We start from the raw sequence: 10,567 nt of genomic DNA, 5'->3' as shown, positions 1-10,567 counted from the left end.
AGTTATATATCAAGGGGAAAGCACTAGGCATCGTTTTACCCTTATAAAAGAGTTTACTCCCCAAGGTGTTCTTGGGCGGTAAACTCTCGAATCTTGCTATTTTGTTATGAAATCTATGTTATTAAGCACATTATAAGCCATATAATACAACTAAAGAGAGGTACTCACGATTTGGGATGAAAACCCGAAGATCCGTGAGAGAGAAAATGGCTTTTCTCTAGTTGGAAATGTAACTAATGAATGAATATGGCTCAGATTTCTATATATAGTCATGGGATTTTTGGTAGAAAATATTTTATTCACGAAATGAACTCTAATATAATCGAGTTTTGGAATAACAGAGTTGCACAAAACCCTAGTGCATCCACTCTCCTGATATCTCCTTAAGTGTAAACCCTGAAATACTCAAACTTATACGGAAAAGTCTGAAAATTTACTGCGACTGATCTAACTTCTATTGACTTGATAGAGTTCGTACATAATGGAAATTTCGAGTTGTCACAGGTTCCATTCATTCTCACACCTTTCCAAACCATTCTTTCTCTCTCTAGACTCTCTCTCTAGCCCCTTAACCCCCCAAAGCCTAGGGTAACTCCCTAGCACGAGGCGGAAGCCCCGGAGCGCCCGACGGCTCTGAGAAAAGAGCCTTTCGGCTTGGAAACGCTGCTCCAGCGAAGCCCGATTTTGCGAAAAACCCGCTGTAAGTGAGATACGCCTAACCTATCTTTAGTATAGCTTATGTTTCAATATAGTAATGTTATTAGGACCTTATAAGGAGTATTTGGGCTATTATTATGGGTTATATAAGTATTGTTTAACGCTTATATAATGGTAATAATAGCTAGACTATTAAATTAGTCTCGTCAAGCATTAGACTAAACTCTAATGGTAATGATACTAGGTTTCGTCAACAGAATTATTGTTTTAAGAGTAACGAAGTGTTGTCCGAGTGCCGAGTCACCACCTTCCCAGGTGAGTGCATAGTTACTTTCAGCTTACACATAGATATGAAGTATTTTATATAAACTACGTGCTATGTGTGCATATTATCTGAATACTTGCTGTCTATGCTGGATGAATGTTTTTATACATGTTTTAAATGATTTAAACTGTATACGTATTTTATATATACAAATATGTTGGGGATGACATGGGTAGATGAATGATGAGAGAGAAAAGATGATGTGAGTAAACATAAGCAACTATATACTTAATGCCTAATAAATAACACTGGCAGCTATGGACTTAGTGCCTATTGAACAAACGCTGGTAGCTATGGATTTAGTACCTGTTAGGAATTGGTATTATAGACTTAGTACCTAGTAGATAAACACTGGTAGCTATGGATTTAGTACCCGATGAATAAACTATAGCAGCTATGGAATTAGTGCTTTACGAACGAGCATTGGCAGCTATGGATTTAGTGCCAGTCCTATAACCCTGGAAGTAAGGGACTTCGGAATAAACGAATGCAGGATAGATGACTCTTAGGATAAATCCTTAAGAGTAAAGAAGATAACGGGGATGGGTAATTGGGTTGATTGTTTGATTGTTTAAACATAATAATTATATTATTGTGGGTTGAAAAGCCTATGTACTCACCAGGTTTCCCAACCTGACCCACTGAGTTTATTTATATCACAGGTGTCGATATGAAGTGACATTACACTGAGAGATTAAGGAGATGTAGATCACTAGTGTAAATAAATGTAAGTTCCGTTTATGCTTATTTTCCTATATTGACAATGACATCCCAAACGCTTTAAAATGAATTAAATACGTTTCTTCAAAAATGTTTTGATAACATATTTATCATGTTTTTCTGGAAACAAATTCCGCAACATTTTTATGAAAAGAAGTACTCTGATTTTTATAAAGCATAAACAAAATTGGTCTTTTCTGGCTATGAAAATGGGGATGTCACAGTTTTCAAGATTGGGTCTTCATTATTGAGGTATAAAACTGATTCCTTCTTCTGTTTTGTGCAAATCATTGAATCTAGGGTTTTCTATACCCTTTATTGGCTTGTATTGATGCATATGTTGTCCCTTTTAGTGTTAGACTCTGGATCTGGACCTTTAAAGGTCCAAAGAGCAATACCTATCCAGCTTTGTATGCGTTGCATGAGTGTCAAGATTTGACCTTTACGTGATTATTGGACATGGGGAAGTCAGATCTATAGGTTAGAGAAGCAGATCTCACCTCAGAAGGTTGATTTGGTGATTGTCATGGAAGAAACTCATCGAGTCCATAAGGGGACTCGACGAGTTGAGTCGGATTGCCCCGCGACTCGTGTCCGGATGTAGCCGTCGAGTGGAAGGTTCACTCGACGAGTCGAGTGAGGTTTAGAAATATCCAGATTACACACTTGGACTCGCCGAGTCACCTATGTGCACTCGACGAGTCTGGTCAAAGTTTGACCGTTGACTTTCGTTGACATTTAGGGTTGGGTCAACATTTGGACTTTTGGACCATTAGAAGGGTAAAATGGTCTTTTAGCATTTTGAGAGAACATTGGAACAAACTAGTCTAGTCTGGAGAGTCGTTATTGATTTGAGATGTTTGCTTATATGTTTAGGCGGGGCTAGGTCATTGTTACAAGGTTCAGGGATACCGAGCATGTGAGTTACTAGACAACATACGAGGTGAGTCTTCTCACTATAATTTACCTAGAATGGTAACTATGTGTGACCGGAAGGTCTTATATGTTATGCGAAGTATGTAATATGTGTTTCTATATGATATGTATGTGCTATGTTATGTTATGAGTACCATGATATGGATCGGAAGGTCATAGAGTATGGACCAGAAGGACAAGATGATGAGGACCGGACGGTTATATGGGTAGGGCCAGAAGGTCTACCAGAGTTGGGACGGAAGTCCCATAAGACACATGGATCGAAAGATCCCATAGAGTTATGGCCAAGAGTGGCATATGTCTGGTATGTGGTATTTTTGGGAAGTCACTAAGCATTTATGCTTACAATGTTATGTGTTATGTGTTTCAGGTACTAGCGATGATCGTGGGAAGGTGCCAGCATGATCCGTACACACTGGCAGGAGATTTGTTTTATGATATTGGGATATGTTTTTATCGTGAAGACATTTGTTAAACTTGAGAATTTGAGACTGTTGAATGATTTTTATGTTATATGAAAATTGAAAATTTGTTTTGAAAATTCACGTCGTTACAAGTTGGTATTAAAGCCTTGGTTTGAGGGATTCGAATGCACCTTCGGGCGTATGTCACACCCCAAAACCAAGAACGGCGGAAACGTTCTGGGGCGGAGGACGTCATGTAAAGTATCACAACACAGTAAAAGTAAACAAGCAAACAACATCATCCATTGCATTAAATATATAATTTTAATACAGGCGTCTTCTGAACAGTTATAGACACCAAAAATATAATGTGAATCAAAATAATAAGATGAGTCTTGGATGCGCTCCATCTTCTCAAATGCTGGCCTCGGTACCTGTCTACTGATGACCTGAGAATACAAGTTATTTTGAAAGAGTTTATCAGCTTTAAGCTGGTGAGTTCATAAGTATTTTAGTGTCGGTGTTTGTTATCAAAACGTTTGAACATGTCTCAAGTGTAAGTTTGTAGAATGTATGTAAATGTTTGTAAGTGTTTGTAAAAGTTTGAATCTCTCAGAAAAACCTATATTTTCTATTAAAGTAGCCTTCTACCAAGGCTTAACTGTTTTGTATGCTCGTTTGTTGTAAAAGTGTGTAATTTCCCAAGTGTAACTATCATTTAACAAAATATAGTTTGTACATTAATGTTTAAGTGAAATAATCACTAAATATATGTAATGGGTAAATTATTGTAGTACTGTAGTGTTGTATTATAGGAACTACTACTGTACTAACTACCTCAAACCGGATTTATATTAAGGTATCATGTGATTAATTGCACCATACTATCGACTGGTAACAACGACATACGAATGGTCATAATAACGGAATGCCGTTTGTGTTGGATTAGTGTCTAAGTCCATAACTATTTTGGTATGTACTTGACCCGATGGTGCATGGTCCTTTTTGGGTTGCCTTCACCAAAGCAACTTGATAGGATGAATTATGGAGAGAAAGGATTAAATATGATTTATTAATATATTATGAGAATAATATATTAAAGGAGAAATCATATTGGTTAATTAATATTAGTTAAGAATTAATTGGTAATTAGTTTTTTGACTAAAAGAGATTAATTAAACTTAAGGGACTGGAATTGTAATTATAAGATAATTGCTATTTGGGCCATGGATTGCCTTTTATTATAAGCTGGACGAATTCTATGGTGGAAGCCCATATGAAATCGTCCAAGGCCTTAAGGAAAGGGCTCCATGGGTTGCTTAGGGCTTAAGCATCCAAATTAGGGTTTCCTTGTTAGATAACCCTAATTGCCTCCTATATAAAGAGATCCCTTATGACCAAAAACGTGGCTAAGACTTGTTCTAGGGTTTCACACGTTTTAGGGCAGCCTCCATCCTCTCTCCTCTTCATCCTCTTGCTTATGGTGTTTGTGAACCATTAGAGGAGTGACACTTGTGACTCTAAGCCTTCCAAAGTCAATACAAGGAGATTTGGGACTGTTATTGCTACATAACAATCAAGGTAATATTATAAACCTATTCTCATGATCAATATGATTACTTGAATGATAGAATTAGGGTTTATAGTCTTGGATAACTTGCATGTACAATATAGAAACCTAGATCCAAGCATTAGGGTTTGTATGAGCACATAGGATGTTCTTAGGACCAAAACCCATCAGTGGTATCAGAGCCTAGACTGGTTTCTATTGTATTGATGCTTGATATGGTTGAAAAATTCGATTTTTTGGTTTCTGGAGGCTGGACTCGCTGAGCCCATAGCTGAACTCGCCGAGTCCATGTAGACTCGACGAGTCCAAGCCTGACTCGACGAGTCAACTCGTTAGATGGAGCATATCTCGGGATTTCTTGCTGTTTTTGCTTTGGGATAGTTACCTTATCACATTAGATCAATATAAATCCGATTTTTTGATATATATGAGTATATTCTTGATCTAATTGAAGATATTTATCAATTAAGAAAATATTTGTTTCTTATGTGATAATTGATTAATTATTTTGATTAAATTGATAAATTGTTTTACAAGAAATCATTAAATAAATCAAATATGGATAATTATGTAATTAAATGTTAATTTAGATTATTTGTTATTTGATCCTTGTTGTTATGAAAAGTTTCATATTTTCCCTTTTAGGTTTTATAGTTTAAATTTGAACCCAAAAGTTTGTTGTTTTGAAATTTAAATAGTTAAAACCCTAATGTTTTGAAAAACGTTTCAAAACTTGCCCTCAAGTTTTGGAATTTAAATTTTGATTAATTGTTTAATTTTGATGTATATTTAAATTCTAAACCCTAATGTTTGAAATGTTTCAAAACTTTCCCTCAAGTTTTGGAATTTAAAAGTTGATTAAAAGTTTAATTAGGAATGTTAAATTCTAAAACCTTATTATAGTTTTGAAAAAGTTCAAATCACACCCTTATGGTTTTATTAATTAATTAAGGTGTATAATTAATGGAGGTTTAATAAATCCATAAAGTTTTTGGTTTAAAATTTAATTGAATTAAAAGTATAATTGTTAAATTTGACCACCTAATATTTTAAAAGTGTAAAATACACCCTATACTATATATATAACATTAAAAGTCTAACATTATATATATGTATGAGTAAAAGCCAGTCTTACCGTTAGTAGGCCTCATTCATGAAGCTGGTCTATAAGGGTTGTTTAAGGAAATTACCTATAAAATGGCAATTGAATGGGTATCCACTGTTACCCACCGCACTCTTGAATAGTGGAGGGTCGTTAGCCGAACGGGTAGGATAGGACGAAACCTTCCATTATAAGTATAATGAATTATTGAAGTAACTAAATGTTTTCATAAAATTCCCAATCTTAGTTACTTAGGCAAAAGTGAACTGATGCAATTCCATGAAATTACACTTTGTGCCCTTGCGAAGACATTAGTGGAGCGTGTGTGGTTTACCGGCATACTAAATGGTTCTAAGCAAAGGTAGCAAAGGGTGACTCAATGTTGGTCATAGTTCGGCGGAGCATGTGTGGTTTACCAGCACATCGAATAGGTGACTGTAACATGTGAGGGCACCATGTAAGTTTGCATGGTTATTCACACCCGCTTTGTGATCCTCGGCGTCCCAGTCACAAACAAGAGGGGCATATTGAGATTTAAACATGCCATTGAAATGTTCAATGAATCTCAAAGGATCTAGGAGTTTTTATAGATTTAAAACTTAAATTTCTTTTTCGTTTTTCATGGTGGAAATTAGTGAATCGTCATTCAGTTACCTTCAAATGTTCTGCAATTTGGGTTACGACATCCCTCTCCCGAGTTGTAGAATATTGTGTTGGGTCCTAGCCTTAGTATCTCATTTGGGTGATTTACTAAGGACTCAATCAATCAACTAACTTGAATTCGTTTTCTCCCGTATTGTAGATGTCAAAGTTCGACAACTATGGTCTTCCCAAATCCCGTGGAACAAGCTTTCTACATGAAGATGATATTCCACAATTCGATCGAGGAACAAGAAATCATGCTTCACTTCCTCCTCCTCCTCCAATTATTCTCCCTAACCCACAAGTTCAAAGGCTTGAAAAGTTCAAGATCACTCAAGCCCTTTTGGCAAGTAAACATAAAGAAGGAAAGTCGGTGTGTGCACACGTCCTAGGGATGAAGTCACACATTGATAGGTTAAGAATGTTGGGATCCGTTGTCTGTGAGGAAATGGCTGTTGATTGGGTTCTTCAGTCACTTCCTAGCTCATATAGTGAGTTCGTAAGAGAGTACTATATGATGAACCGCGACGTGACCGTTATAGATCTCACCTATATGCTTGTTGTTGCTGAATCAGCAATGGTTTGGCACAATAGAAAAGCAAAGTTGATTGGTGAATCTGCCTTCAAGACCTCTATGGATAAAGAGAATGGCAACGAAAGACATGCTATGATCGAAAAGTTTGATCATAAGAGAAAGGAAATGTTTGAAGTAGTTCCATGTTCTGTTCCAAAAGAGTCAATTTGCTTTTATTGCCAAGAGAAGGGGCATTGGAGACGAAGTTGCCATATTTACCTAAGAGATCTAAGAGATGGGAGAGTCAAAACGTATGGCTCTGCTTTAGGTAAAATCCATTGACTAACTCTTTTAAGCTTTTATTCTAGATTCTTAATACATAATGTGATGAGATTACAATTGACGTTTTGTAAGATCGAAGAAAAGAAAGGAAGCTTAAGGGAAGAAGTGAGCAGAATCTAACCGTGAAGGAATGGATTTCGATCGCATTTCTCGAAGATTAGATTCTTGAGCTACTACTTAGAGTTAGAATTAGATTGCTAAGAAAAATGTATTAGCATAGTTTTTCAATGAATTGCATTGTAAGGACAAAATTTTTCTGCAATAAAATAAATTTTGATTTTATATTATTTATTTATCCTTGCAATGGCGTATATGAAAAATTGATGTTTGAATGTTTCTATTATTAGCAATAATGGATTTGGTTCTTATTATGCTATTTATGCAAAGTCGAGAGTTTACCAAATAGGGAGAGTTTCTCATCGCCCAAGTTTCAATTAGACAGAAACTTGGAATCATGCAACTTGGTTGCACGATGAATGAGAAATTTCATATTTGGAAATTAGACTAATTCATTGACAAAGTGTCAAGTGAAGGACTAGGAGATCGAGCACACAAAGTTGCGTGTTAATCAAGTCCACCATAAGAGTAACAATGATATTCGTCATGATTTACTAAAGGTTTAGTAAATATGATTATAATTACAAGATTAAGTGTAATTATGAATTGATTGAAAAAGTTTAAATCAATAGCAAAATGAATAAGAAGAATCATGTAGGCAGAAAGATAAAAGTTTCTCCATTCTAAGAAGAAGGGAGAGTAGCTTTTATGCTTTATGATAGGTCTTAATGATTAAGAACCATATCTCAATTAATCCTCTAAGTGAGTCTTAGTACAATTGTATGTCTAAGAAGAGGAATCAATAATTGAAGAAATGGTTAAATCAAGAAGTCAATCATACTTCGTTCCAAAACAAGTCTTAGAGTTAAGATTGTGACATTGAGTGGTAAAGTATTAAGAAGGTTTATAACATTCATCAAATGTGGAAAGTTGTGATGTCTTGGATAAGACAAAGACCAACTAGGACCAATTTATGAAGAGTTTTGATAAAAGCTACACTAACTCTTGAATATTTATTTGTCAAGAAATGTTTTGACAAGAGAATCTTATATGTGAAGGAGTCAGTGGGAGTCTTAATGGTCTTGAAAGGTTTCAAGAACAAATAAAATAAACCTTAGCGATCATCACTAGCACACGAGTTGAGGTTTACAACCTATCGTGTTGACATTATTTTGTTTCTGTGCCAATCCAATCGAGTTAATTATGCATGTGAGTCCTATGAGTTCTCATTTGAATGCATAAAAGGCAAGGACCTTGATCAATGGAAAGTACATTGATAAGAAAAGGTGAGCTGCTTAACTACTTGGAAGACGTGGTGGGCAGCTGTGCTACCATAAGGCAAGAAATCAAGATTAAGAAAGTTCGGTCCATATGAGTTTGAATTTGTCATAAACTTTGGTTTTGACAAATTCACATGGATAGGAACACATACATCATTTAAATCTAAGTGTCATAAGATTTCCTCCTTCATGAAAATGATTGTGAGGAAATGCTTTCACTAAGAAAGATTTTAAGAAGATAGTGATTGTAAAATTGCATTCTCAAATTCAATTATGGTTATGGTATCCCTTTCCATGATTTGAATTGTGGGGTTTGGCAATTAGTCTTAATTGTTTAGACACACATATGAACTATCTAAGGCAAAGGTGTATAAGTTTAAGAGGCCTTGATAAAAGATTATCAAAGCATTAAGTATTAGAAACATGGACTTAAGAAATTCAATAAGTATTGTTTTTCTGAAAGTTAGGCTGTTTCTAAATACATGTCAAAGCTAGTGGGAGCATAAATGTTATGTTTATAATAATCATCATGATAGTGGGAGCATAAATGTTATGATTGTATGATTATTAAGGAAAGTATTGCAAGTTGGCAATATTAATTATAGAAAACAAGAGTCATTCTTTGCAAAGTTATAAGGATGGAATAGTTGTTTTACTATAATTAAGGGAGAGAATATTATGCTTCATTTCAAATCTAAAGGTTTAGGTTGAGAAATGTTAATAAATTTAGTCAAGGGTACATAGTGTGTTCTTAAAATTTCGATTATGATTACGACATTCCTCTTCACAATTCGAATTTTGAGAACATAGCAAATAAAACATTATGCGTCGTGTCCCATACGCTTCGGGTATAGGATCAATTGCAAATGCTTTAATGTTTGACCATTCTAAAATTTTCCAAATGTCTAGCGCATTTAGAGGGAAAAAGGACTAGAATCGGTTTTGACTAAAATAATTAAACAACTATCAAAGGACAATCCAAAGTTCGACGAGGATTGGTTGCTTGTGAGTAGTTGGAAGCATGGTATTGGATGGACAATATCGAAATTATTATGAATAGAAAACATTCTATTACGAATGAGTTGTCATATGAAAAATATGGAAACGTGTCCATATGGGGAATTGAATATTGAAAATCTATGTCTAGATTAGAAACTTTTATGCAAAAGGATGTTCAAAGGAATGTACTTTGAGTGAGAGACATCATATCTAAGGAATTGTCTTGTAACAATCTCTGATAGAGGACTTTGTAATATCATTGGCAATAGTCTTTGTGACTTTGGTGCAGTGAAATCACAAAAGGATCATTGCATAAAATGTTAGAATCTAGCATATTCTACAAGTAGCAAGAATTTGATATTCTTTCACTTATGAAAAGGATTTAGAGTTGTGAAATGAGAATGATTGGAAATGTGTTCAATGTGATCTATTTCACAAAGTAAGAACCATAGGTAAACATTGTGTGCATGCTAGGAGCATGGGACAAGTGTTGTAATTCAAGTAAGAAGTTGATTACCCGAAACGAAAAATAATGAGTAATAGATATGGTGATAAATAAAAGGAGTTTTATTTATACTCAAAGGTTTGAGGCCATATGGGATTAGTATTATTCTGGTGTTTCACATTTGCATGTTTTGACTTCCAGAATAATTGAATTTATTAAGAATAATCGAATTATTTGAACGGACCACAGTCGTTCATATGTTGGAAGTAGATATGAATGAAGACTGTCGTGAATTGGTGTGTGGATTGTCTAAAAGAGTATTAGACATAAGTAAATATTTGCTGCAACGTTCATGAGTGCTTATGAATATGATTTGAGCATTGGATTAAACCCACGCTCACTTGGATCACTCCATGAATTGTATCACGAGTAATTGGTGAGACGATAACATCTTATATTCTTGAAACCGAGATGTGTGAGTTGTATCTTGCAAATCGGTTGCACATTGATAATATGTAAACGCACTAGTAACTTGGTGTTATAAAACATATTGTTGTGTGTAATTCGGTAAGTG

The sequence above is a fragment of the Lactuca serriola genome, chromosome 4 (genome assembly GCF_051521515.1).
Source record: "Lactuca serriola cultivar US96UC23 chromosome 4, Lser_US96UC23_V15, whole genome shotgun sequence".
Taxonomy (NCBI): domain Eukaryota; kingdom Viridiplantae; phylum Streptophyta; class Magnoliopsida; order Asterales; family Asteraceae; genus Lactuca; species Lactuca serriola.
The sequence above is the reverse complement of the archived record's forward strand: the minus strand, read 5'-3'. Positions refer to the sequence as shown.